Raw genomic sequence first — 13,195 nt, forward strand, 5'->3', positions numbered from 1 at the left:
CCATTGAATTAAAAGTGTCAACCTGTCTTATATTTTTTGCCAATAACTGAACAGAAACCAGGGATGTTTTTATGTCACAGTGCCACTATAGGCTATTGAAGTGAACATGGGATGCTGCAAAACTGGGACACACTGACTGTGTGCAGGAGGGATCAAATATTTTATAATTTTTGAAGTTGCAGTCACAATCACTATTAAATGTATAAAATTGCACTGAACACGTTGGCATCTCAAACAGGAAGAAGTACTTTGAGACTTCATACTTGCTATCAGTATTAGGAACAACTGCTCTCGCAATAGGCTCATTAGTGGGCCCTCCGGTAATTAAGCTGTCACCCAAATACTAAGATAACCAACCCAAATACCTGTTACTGCAAGGGACACACCAAGTGTGTGCAGGAGGGATCACATTTTTATAATTTTTGAAGTTGCAGTCACAATCACTATTAAATGTATAAAATTGCACTGAACACGTTGACATCTCAAACAGGAAGAAGTACTTTGAGACTTCATACTTGCTATCAGTATTAGGAACAACTGCTCTCGCAATAGGCTCACTAGTGGGCCCTCCGGTAATTAAGCTGTCACCCAAATACTAAGATAACCAACCCAAATACCTGTTACTGCAAGGAATGTACATCATCACTTTAGTCACTTTTTCATTATTTCCAGATTGTTCCACAGATTTGTAGTGTAGTTCCTATATCCCTAATAGGCTTTGTGCATTGAAATAATATACACTATAGTTTTGACATAGGACTAAGGTCTGTATGTCTTTATAGAGTACATTAAACTTAATTGTGTGTGTGCCAGCTAGCTCAGAGGTCACTAAAAACGTTCTCGAATGAACAAGAAGGGATTAGTCTCTGACAACCGCATAAACATGACAACTTTGTTTCCCTTAGAGTCGGAATAATATCTTCAGAGTCGTGGAAACAATAGATAACTATTTCACTCAGTCAATCGTGCATGTTTCGTTTCTACAGAGTTGCACAGAAATAGAGAGACTGGCGTTTCAATAAAAGGTCTATTGAACAGTCTTCTTTCTCACGCAAGAGATATGAACTGCTACAATCGTAAGACAGAATGCAAAGTATAACGCGTACAGCGTAAACAGTAATATAAAATAATACTGTAATAGCATTTGCTATGACATATATGAAAATACATACATAAATAACACAGGCTAAAATACTCAACTGGTGCTTCTAAATAATCCTACCCTTGTTTTCCTAACCTAAGTCTAGTAGTAGGGAAGACGTAGGTGCTGCTTTAGCATAGGTTTAGTTTTGCCAAGAATTTGCTGAAGGTTTCTCTAGGTTCTACAGCTCCATACCTTAGAATGAGAGAGGTTGGTATCTCTTTGCCGGGACTCGATTTCCCAACACCCTGCAAGGGGAGTCAGAAACACTGGAGCTGGATTCTTGGCAGGAGGATGACAGCGTCTGGTCAGTGCTTCACCTGGGGAGTTGGCTTCCTTTGATACTTGCTGTGGGGAGCTGTGTCGTGCAAGTAGGTAGTCGAACTGCACCGAACAACACTGTGCTTTGCCTTAGCAAGTGAAGGTATATTTATACCTTGAAGGTGTTTAGGAATGCCAGTATTGACGTAAGAGTCGGGCATATGAACGTCATGACTGAACCTCTTGGGTATAGATGTTCATGCATAATAATGAGTTTCTTGGAGAAATCAATAGTCAAGCAAGGGGATGTTCCTAATGGCTTAAGAGTCTGGTTTTCCAAGAAATCGTTGTGATGTAGATGAACGGATGGAAGTAGCCATGCCTGTATTTGGGTAGCATGGGCTATGCCTAAATAATGACTGGATTTCTAGGCCTATATAAGGGCAATGTGGATTGTACCTATATAAGGGCATGAATCGGGAAAATTCATACAGAATATACACAACAGATTGATCAGTCACAGTTCTATCCTCTTTTCTACTCCCTGAAGCCAGACATCCAGCATTATCCTGTAAAACTAATTTGTTTGACTTGAATTCAAGTTTGACTTAAAGCACTTTTTAGGTAATAAGTGGTGGTAGTTTTTCTTTTTTTATCACTGACACCATGTTAGCCATAGACATGAGAAATCAAAGATCTAAAATACCTGCACAACAGGAAAGAATAGGTTACAAAACCCAGATGCTGAGCACCAGAAATAAGAGCAGGGCATGACTTATCTTCATCCGGCCTCTGGTAGGTCGCGGACATGCTCTGTAAAGCACATGCCCCTTAGGCATTTTATAGCCTAGGCCAGTGGTTCTTAACCTGTGGTCCAGGGTCTCCTGGGGGTCCACAAAGCGGGTCAAGAAGAGAGTTGCTTTCTACATTCCCCAACGCCCGCTTAGGTCGGCTGCCCAACGATTGATGGTAATTCCTCATTTCCGCCGAGCTAGGATGGGCGGGCAGTCTCTATCTGTTAAAGCAGCCATCCTTTGGAATGCCCTCCCGTTAGAGCTGCGCCACACTCTGACCTAAGATGTTTTAAAAAATCACTTAAAACCCACCTTTTTTAACAGGCCTACTAACTCATCTTCTCTCGCCAGTTGTGTTAGACTGCTTCGCGCCAGGATACTCAGGAGTAGTTGCGCGCTCTACAAATCACAATATAACATAACATAACATAACTCAGGAGCTCCGCAGCAGCTTAGAAAATTAAGTACGCTTAACAAATCAATAAAGTCCATATAAAAAAAGAAGCAAAAAGTTCATTGAACAATGGGTCATCTTGAGTGAGACAACTTGGGTGCGCCATGGTTGGTGACAATGCTATACAGACCGATTGTGTTTGTTGAACTTAGGCCTGGGCGTAGTTTGCAGAGTTTTGCTACCTAGAACTCCATGAAGTTACAAAAAAACTCAGCAAAGTTCTCCAAATGGCGGAGTGCAGGGTGAACAGCAGTTTGTGCTGGTATTCCTGCAGCTCGGGTAGAAATTGTACTCAAGCGGCAGCTCGCACGCTTACCTTTTGCGATCGCGAGCGGGGAAAAAACGCTTCTGCACATCGCAAAGTGGAGTTTTCTGCACTCCGCGAGCCACGCAGAGTGCGGAGTGCTGAAAACTCTGCAAACTCCGCGAACGGCGCGAATTTCACTGCCCAGGCCTAGTTTAATTACTGTGTTCGTTAAAAACAATAAAATTGATTATCAAAAAAAGAAGCAAAATGTAATATAAGAGGCTAAACATAAAGGGCTGATTTGGAGTCTGGCAGTTTTGCAATTGCCAGACTTGCAGTAGCAGTGGTTCATCTTTTGCTTTACAACTAGCAAACTCCTTGTGGCGGAGGACTGATGGCTGTGCCAGGGAAATGTTGTTGCCTGGAGGTGGCGCACCACAATGTAGTATGCTCAGCGGGACTGGTACAGTCCTGCTTAGCATATTAGAAGTTCCGCCCTTGCTTCCATGAAAAGGTTGATGGTGTAGGAACAAAGGCTCTCCCGCCATCGGGATACATTGAGGGGACACTACATGTTCCCCCCTGTCTGTATACCTCCAAAGCCACTACTAAGTATTGTGGAATATAACAGCCAGACAGCATTATGCAAATGGGGAAGCCAGTGCCCGATAGTCCAAAGGACTCTTGTCCTCTAAGTCTTCTGGATAGGGATTGTCTGCCTCAAGAAAGCGCTAATCTGCCCGTATCGCAGAAAATGTCTCCCCCCAGCTTCTCATTGGCTCTGCTGGTCTGCAAATGACAGCCATTCTGTGCCTCATCAAAGATCCCCCACCTTGGAGATGCCAATCAAATCCCAGTGCCTATGACCTGAGACTTTGAGGAGCTTTGTCAGTGCCCCCCAATCCCACAGCAGCGTCTCCAGGGTTAAGCAACCTACTCAGCCCAGTCTGCCCATTGCATGCCACCAGGTCTGCAACACCAAGGCAGTCGGCTCCGGGATAGTTGAAACTCTCCCCGCACCATACGTTCACTGCATGAAGCTATGCTGCTCCAATACCCGCTGGTCGGCCTTCAGGTCCAGTTCCCTCCAGTTCGCAACAAGCGGGCCACCCAATAATACAACTGCAGATTCGGAAGAGCAATGCCTCATCACTGTCTCAAGATCTATCATCAGGACACCCCTATCCTGGGAAAGGACCCAAACCTATGCCTCCACTACATGAAAAAAACAGTTGAGAACCTCAAACAGTGAGTTTTGTGCAACATAAAGGAACTTCGGGAGATAAATAATTTTGTACAGGGCTGTCCTACCCAATAAGGACAGAGGCAGCCGCCTTCAGTGCTCGATGACTCTATGAAAGTTATGTAATACCCTCCCTGCGTTTCTCTCACTGAACAAATTGCGATCATCAGTCACATATATCCCCAGGTAGGTAAACCTGAGGTCAGACCACACCGACTGCAGATGCCAGTCACCCGGCAGCATACAGTGGGACAGCGATATGCCATGAATTTACCCTAGTTAATAGTGATTCTGGAGAAAAACAAAAATGCGCAGGATGTCCATAACCATCAGCAGCGAGCAGTCCGGATCGCCAGGTAGAACATAACATCGTCCTTGGACATGGAGATCACATCTTCCCCATATCTATCGCAGTGGAGACCCCACAACAGTGCATCACATTGAATACAGGCCTCCAATGGCTTCATTTCTACCACAAAGAGCAGCAGGGAAAGGGGCACTACTGCCAGGTGCCAGCTCAAATTCCTCTGACTGTACCCCGTTCAGCCGCACTCTCTGCCAAGATGTTTAGTACAAGAGCTGTACCCATACCCATAATGAAGAACCGAAGAACATAAGCTCAAGAAGGGCCCACAGGTAGGGCCATACCCGGAGTCAAATGCCTTCTCGCGGTCCAATGCCAATAGAAGACCAGTTCCTCGATATTGCGCCTCTGAGCCCAGCAGCTAAAAACCCACCAGAGACTGTGGCGGATAGAACTATGTGACATGAACCCTGATTGACCCGGAGCACCACTCCATTTATCATTAGCAATAGGTGATTCACCAAAACTTTAGCAAGCAGCTTAGTTTCCACATTCAGTAGGGAAATCGACTGATGCAAGGTGCAGTATGCCGAGGGCTTCCTAAGTTTATGGATCGCTACAACCTGCACCTGCCGAAGATCCAAGGGAAACTCACCCTTCAACTGAGCCCCACAGAACAGAGAATGCTCTTCAAACTTTTCATGGAACCACTGACTGTAATCCTCAAAAATTCCAACATCCAATACCACATGTATGCGGATAATACCCAACTGTACATGAAACTATCTTCACCAGAAGATATCCAGTCTCTCAACGGAACCCTGCACAAAACCTTAAACTGGTTAGCCTCCAACCACCTCAAACTAAATGCTCTTAAATCTGAATTCCTCCTCATTTCACCCACAAGGCAAACCCCCACTGTAGTGAACTTCCTCACAAACCTCACCACTTTCAACTGCACACCACACTTCATTGACTTCACTAAATAATTGGGTGTTGTATTAGATAAGAATCTAAACATGCAATACCACATTAGAGCATCGACCAAAGGAGCAAACTACCATCTCAGCATCCTAAGAAAACTAAAACCTGACCTCCACAAGATGACTTCAAATCGGCGGTGCAAGCACTTGTCATTTCAAGACTCGAATACGGCAGTGCAACTCTATGCGGTCTCCCTAAACTCAGCCTAGCCCAACTCAGAGCATCTCTGAATGCTGCGACTAGACTTATCACTGGTTCTAAGAAATCCAACCACATTTCGCCAGAACTAAAATCACTCAACTGGCTCCCGCTAAAGGCAAGGATACAATTAAAAATGTGCATGTATGACCCGTTGTGCACTACACTTCAACAGCACCCCTCTATACCTGAAAAACATGCTCAAACTATCTGGTAGTGCTCAGTCCTCTAGGAGCACCAGCACTCTGCTACTTAAGCCAAAGAAATAAAAAAAAACTGAAAACCTACAAACGCAATTTCTCCGGCTCTGCCCCGAGAATCTGGAACTCCCTACCTGTTGAAACAAGACTGATTAAATCAACTTTTTCATTCAAAAGGGAGTGAAGGCTCTACTGATGAACAATTTGTGGAACTAGTAGCCTCTCTCTCTTACCGTCCAGCCTGTTTTAGCGTAAGGTGTTACCAACTGCCCTATGCTACAGCCCTGTATTGCCTGCTTCTGTGTTATTGCTATTCCCAATGTAACTTGTCGTACCTACTACCTGACCTCTGTCACAGCTCACTTTCACCCGTATTCATGTCAATGTTGCTCCTGATATATATTGCCTAATTGCCTTATCGATCTGTACCCTCCTCAACCTCATGTGATACCCGCTTGGGTCATGTTTGCGCTATGCAAAACTTTTTAATAAATAAATATATAAATGAATAATGCAAAGGATTGAGCACCTTCCTTTTCACACCCTGAAAATACTCTGGAGGAAAGCCATTAGAACCTTTGGTCTTCCCACTCTTGAATGTGCCAGGGCTTCAACAATTTCTTTCTCCGTGATCTCAACCTCAAGAGATTCCCAGACCTCCCTGCCCAAACAAGGCATTTGGAGATCACGCACAAACACCTGCATACCCTCCACCACCTCCTGCCAGAGGCGAAAGGTGTAAAGAGTGCGAAGATTGCAAGCAAAGTTTTGGGTTGTTGTCACAGGTGTTTCTGCCCTCTCTTCATTTGGTGTACAGACCGGCAGGATCCAGCATTGGCCCTCCTCCTTCCTGGCCAACCACGCCAGCAGCTTTCTCACTTTCATCCCCGCCTCATAGAGCCTGCTCTGGCTTGCCCAGTAAAGGGTCCTTTCCTCCTGGTGGACCAGCCAGCTATATTCCTCCCTCAACTAAGCCAAACATCGAGCATACTCTGCGTTTGGTTGCTCCACACATTTTCAGCCACCCCATACGACAACTCCCTTTCCAGCCCCAGCACATTTTGATGTCCCTCCCTATTCTTCATATGCATATATCTGGCCCAGACCATCGTCTTATATGCCTCCGAGAGTACTATCCCGAAAGAAACTGACTCCTCATTTTCCCAGAAGTACTGGCACATCCGAAAAGTGGTGGCAAGTATTTCCATCTGTCAGCTCCCACAGGTCCAGATGCCAGCCAGAATTGGGATGGGGTCCAGGAGCCCACAGCTCCATGAAGATTGGGGAGTGAGTCCAAGTGCCCCATGTCAAGTAGGTGATGTTCCTGTTCCTAGAACGTTGTGACGCAGGTACTAGAAAATAATCAAGGTGGGCTAGTGAGTGAGAGATGTTGGTTGTGTGTGAGAACTGCCAGTCCCCAGCAGCGTCACCTGCCACAGGTCCTCTAACTCCATGGCCATCAGTAAGGAAAGAAATTATCCATGGGTGCCCCCCTATCTGCACCATGCGTTTCACAGCCCATTGCAGGGTAAGGCTGAGGCCCCCCAATAACAGCACTGTCTATGGCAGTCAGTGATCCATTTGCCCATGCTCACCAGGACATGCCCTTCAAAACCAGGAGGAAAGTATCAGGAAGCCTCTATCAGGCACGTCCCATTCCATACGCCACATACCGCCATCCAACAACCAGACGAATCCACCCACGTTTGCGTTATCTGGGTTGGCGTGGACTATGGACCAAAATGCCAAACCCCCAGGGCTCCAGATGAATAGCCAGCCTGAACCATATACTTAAGCCTGCCCCTTCCCAGGAAGTTACAATGGGAAACTCCCCCACCACTGGGTGCCTGCACACATCAGCAGCAGGCAGGAGCCGGATAAAGCCCTGGTATGACCCTGCTCCTCACTCCAGCCTCCTCCTCGTCAGATATTGCCCATGACCAACCCAGTAATCATGGCCCCAAAGGGCACCACAGGCCCCACGGTTCCTTAGCAACACCCTCAGCTCCCCCCGACTGGTAGGCAGCGACGGGTAGAACAAGGCTGGGGCGGTAGACGCAGGATCCTGGCACCAGCGGGCCAGCAGCAACAGAGCTCCAGACTAAGCATCCAACTTCGTTGCCGCTGTGACCACGCCCCCTCACAAAGCCATCTTAAAAGACAAAGACTTCATATACCTTAGGGAACTACGCTCCAATAGTGGAGTAACCACAGAGTGTGTTTGTATTTCTTCAGGATACTGAATGTCTATGTGATTTAAAAAATGCACCTCCATCTTTCTAGGATAATCGTGTTCCTTGTTAAGAGGCATGAGAAACTTCAATTTTGGCTAGTCTCTATCACGTTCCCCAAAAGTGCAAAACTAATACTATTGTAAAAGATGGGTTTTTACATATTCTGCTATATTTGTGATGGGCCGAATAAAACAGGTCGTGATCCTATAGGTACCTGCACATGTTTTATTATTATACATTTATTGCTTGTGGGAATGTCCCCTTCACATTGTGCAGGTGCTAAATCTTCACTGTGCCAGTGGATGTTACAGGAAGGAACTGACAAACATCTGCAGCTCCTTCTACAGCGCATGTTTGCCTGGGTGCACGAAAATGGGTGAAACTTCTGTTGTACTTCCATGGCAATTTGTATTATGCAGCTGCTAAAATAATTTTGGATGATCGAAGTCTGACAAGCCAACATAGATTGGTGCATGCTGAATGAAAAGTTTATGAGTCGGGTGGGTGTCCTACAAAAATTGGCAAAGGTTGTGGAAATGAAGAAAGCATCCAGTATGACAGACAGTGATTGGAAATGGTCAAAGCCAATATTCCGGTCAGGCACAGGGACAGGTGGGCATGATCCACGGTATACATTGAAAGGTTCTGTTGTTGATCTAACCGCAGTCTGGCGATTCTTTCTGATAATTGGTGATACAATAGATGTTGTTATAAGTAATGTTCTGGGCTAATATTTTCTCTTAAAAATTACATTCAAATACTTTAAAATATGTGGGGTTAAAGAGTACATAGAGTTTTGGGAAATATATGCAAGTATAACCTATATATGAAATTCTATTTCTGATGTGGTGCAAAGTTGGCAACTTTATATCTTTATGATATGATCTTCTCTGCCTTTCTAAATCATATGGCTCATTAACATAGAAAGTGTTACTGAGTTTACACGAGTTAAGCGTACCACTTTAAATGCACATTCCACTGCCCCGTGGACACCAAGCGGTGTGCAAGGCTCTTTTTATTTCCACAGTATTTAAAAAAAAAAGACCATTTTGACTGCTTGCTTGTGTTTAGGGAGCGATAAGAGACCAGATCAATTTTTATGGACTTATTTCCATTTTTATTCTCTCTAACAAAAAAACACTCAACTGCACAATAAAGTCTAGATTAAAATGTGTTTTTGCCAAACGAGTCGCACAGTTAAATGCTCTTAAGTTAATGGATGCGAGGTTACAGCAAATGTTTTGCTCTGTGATCTGACACTGGTATGTGAAACATGGATTCTTGCTTTATGCAAGCACTATTTCTGGGAAACAGTTTGGTGCTCTTTAATTGTAAACTTACATCACCTGCTCTCAGAGTCATAAATGAAAGCAAACAACTGCCTTGCTTGTTGTCTAGCTTTGATCCTACAGGATCTTTCATTCTATTTTGTGCCTCTTTTTATTGATGCCCAGGCTCCTCAGGAAGCCTTGTCCTCACATGATCTCCCATGAGCTAGTCTGGTAGGGTGTAGACCAGATAAAAATAGATATGTGATTCAAGCTAAAATGACATCTGGTGTTATCCGCTGTAAACTGAGCTGCTAAGGAATACCCTTCCGACCGGGCTAATGCTTGGGACTTCCACAGCTCGTTTAACATCAGGGGAGGGACAGAGTGGTCATGTCGACTGGATATTAGGGCCCTCATTAGGAGTAGCCCGTTAATTCTGATGTATCCAGTAACAGGAGTAACAGAATTATGAGCTTAGCAGAAACTTCTTTGATTAGTGGTATTCCACACACAGTTTCACCTACTGCTAGCAGATGAAGGGGAGGATTTACAAAACATTCACACAGTGCAAACCCCGCGAGGCTGTGCTGCGTTGCGCAACAGGGAGGGAGCAGGAGAGCGCCATATCTTCAGTGATATGGCTCTCTCTTCCACTTTCCCTTGCGCCGGCGCTGATTACAGCTGCCATGGGCACAGCACACACCTTAGCGCCAGCCTGCTAGGGTGTATGCATTAGTCTAGGGTAGATTTTGTACAGTAATGTATACATGCAAAGTCTGAAAAGGAAGGAGAAATTAAAGCATGTCTCCTTCTGTGCGCCTACGTGAAAAGGGCACAGTTTTCTCATGCTAAACCTAATCTACTTTATTTAGTCAATTGGGTTTAGCGTGAGAAGCTTTGGGTGGTTCCATGGGAACAGCCATGCTGCATCCTTAGTACGCCCCCCTGGTGCAAAGTACTGCGATACAGCACTATACGCTGCTTTGCCTTACCTTTCCGTTATTTTCAGTGCTAAACAAGTTTAGAGCTGGAAAGTATATAGGGAAAATATTTTGCACGGATTTGTGTCACTTTTGTGATGCAAACCCAGGGCAAAATCTTAGTAAACCTCCCCCGAAGTCTCTGTGTGGGAAATAATGTGGAAAATACCATGGAAAGCCCAATTTCCACACATTAATCCCCTAAAACGTATAATTGCTGTTATTTTATCCCCACTCAAAAATTAATAGGGACCTTAGAATTGACCACTCTGTTACATATGTTAGATCTGAGAACCAGTTTTGTTGATCCGGGTGGCTCAAGAAAAATAAGATGCATCTTTGCTATGTGTCTGCCAGGCATATACACTCTTCTGATAAATTACTTCTCTATGGTAACCCTGGGCGTAGGACTACGCTACGCTTGCGTAGTTTGTGCATCTACACGCTACGCAAATTGCAAGTAGCAGAGTGCAAAAACGCGAAGCGTAGTGGGCATTTTTTGCTTGCTCGTGGTCCTCAACGTCAAGTTGCTAATCGCGAGCGTAGAAAATAAAACTCCCGGCGAGATTCTCAGCGCGGGGAGGTCAGATTTCTCATTGCGAGTGGTCTCGTATGCTCGAGACCACTCGCGATGAGAAACTATCAGTCCCCGTGGAGAAAACTGATGCTGGAGTACGTATCTACTCGAGCGGCAGAAAACAACCGCTTGCACTGTGCAAGATGCCGTTTGCAATGATGTGCACAGTGCGGACAAGCATCAGGCACTGTGCAATCAGTGCGAACACCATTACCCCTACAGCACTACGCAGCTTGCGTAGCTTGCGTAGTGCGAAATGCACTTCGGGTAGCTACGTGTAGAGCGACTACGCAAACTACACCCACGGTTACTCTATGGTATGGTCTGCTCATGCGTCTGTTGGTTCAGAGCAGGCACTGATACTTGTTGGTGCAGAGAGGAATATTAAAAATGATGAGTGCAAATAATCTCAGTCAGTCGTGCTCATCCAGTTCCTTGTTTTTTAGTCACTATGCCACCCCAGACAGAACCCAACTATATTCAAATCCGCCTTAGTCCTACTTCAATAAGAGCAGTACAGCCAAAACTTCCAGGCCAGGTCCATTCAGAGCCAGAAAACTAGCAACCCCAGACTGACCTGTCAGTTCGGGATGGACTGTTCCCATGACGAGCTGTTTGAATACTGATTTGCAGAATGTGATCCTCTGTCTAGAGTATCCCCAAAAGATCTCTTTTAGATCCAGAGAATGCGAAATTTCACATTTTGAGGTGCATTTTCCCTAGGTCTATGTTACTCAGCAGTGCACTGCTAGGTTACTACTGAGAAGTATGTAATGAGTGCTATCCAAATGCTGGGGACGCTGGCTTTGTTGCTAACATTCTTGTAGAAGCTTTTATATATCCATTTTTGGATTTATTCTTTGAACAAACACCAGGTGACTTTCGTAGTGTAGGCAGACAAAATATACACAATCATTCCATTTTGGAACTGAATATTAACAAAAAGCATTCCCTTAAAATCCAGAAAAACACTACAAAATGATCCATTTTATAAAGAAAATTCCAGAAGTCGTTTAAAATGTGTGGATAATTATTGTGTGAAATTATTTTAATTTAATAGCTTTTATTTGTAATCATGTAGAGCATTCCAACAGAAGATCTTAGAGCAGGAGCCATAAATTAGTGAGGACATTGTGCAAGAGGTTGTGATCTACACCACGGGATCAACATATTTAGTGATTTTGAAAGGTGGAATGAACCAGTTGTAGAAAAAGGTAGGGCTAGGACCTTTCTCAAGATTTGCCCGGCGCTAACCGCCCTTGTACCATTCAAGTTTACAAAGCAATGAGGCAGGCGCCGGAGACCAGAAGGCAGGAAACAGAAGTTTTATTCCGACGGAGCAGAACACATCAGATCAGACAACAAGGTATCGTCTCGAGGTGCTCTAACAGCCTCTCGGAGGCCTGGCCTCTTATACACTGGTTTATGGCATGTGACCTTCCTTTATTACAATCAGAACTTTGTAAAGCAAGGAAAAGACATCCCCGTAATCCTCGTGTTAATCCCACCCCCATATACCTTCACAATAGAGGTCCTCAACCCGCTGATAAGAGGAGGGGGTCATCACGCAGCTGAGTGTTCCATCGAGTCTTAGGATGTGGGCGCCTGATCATATCACAGGGGGTGGGGAGGCCTGGATCAATAGAGGGTCCTTTGAAGGAGGGCGACCTCATACAATAAAGGGCAGTAAATGATATCTCCCGGCTTAGGCAATGGCCTCGGACCTGTGTGGACAGTCGGACACGGGGTGAGGGGCCATCAATGGAGTGGTATTCATGCCGCGTGGACAATCCAGTGCAGAGGGGAGGTTTATCAACAGAGGGGCATTCATGGGAGGAGAGGAGGTGTTGGTCAGGCGCTGGCGTGACTCCCAAGGACAGGGTCATGCAGAAGGGTCATGCCCATAAGGAGGAGGGAGGGGGAAGCCAGGGTGCGCGGAGGATGCTTGCTGGGTCAGAGGGGCGCGCTGGCGATCGATCGTGGACAGGGAGACCATAATATCTAAAATGGCTGCCATGCACGTAGTACATAGGTGATCTAAAATGGCTGTCATGCACGTAGTACATAGGTGACCTAGAGTGGCTGCCGTGCACGTAGTACATAGGTGACAAGCTGGCGCAGATGATGTTCAGATCGCAAACTAAAATTCCACAGTCCTCCCTTTTAACATGTCTCGCCAACTTGTCAGTTCGGATTTATCCCCATAAGGCCACGTATTTCTACTTCATAGAGGGGGCTCATGTGCTCATTTCGGAAGTCCAAAGTCTTTGGGCACATACAGTTAGAAACAAGGCCGAACCAAAGGTG

At 45.3% G+C, this 13,195-nt stretch overlaps 1 protein-coding gene across 1 annotated transcript in view; it reads left to right on the forward strand.

Moving 5' to 3' along the window:
- Positions 1-13,195, forward strand: part of C9H14orf180 (chromosome 9 C14orf180 homolog) — a 348,560-nt gene that overhangs the window by 14,433 nt on the left and 320,932 nt on the right. The gene's annotated exons all lie outside the window — the stretch shown is intronic.

Source organism: Lissotriton vulgaris, chromosome 9 (genome assembly GCF_964263255.1).
Source record: "Lissotriton vulgaris chromosome 9, aLisVul1.2, whole genome shotgun sequence".
NCBI classification, from domain to species: Eukaryota; Metazoa; Chordata; class Amphibia; order Caudata; family Salamandridae; genus Lissotriton; species Lissotriton vulgaris.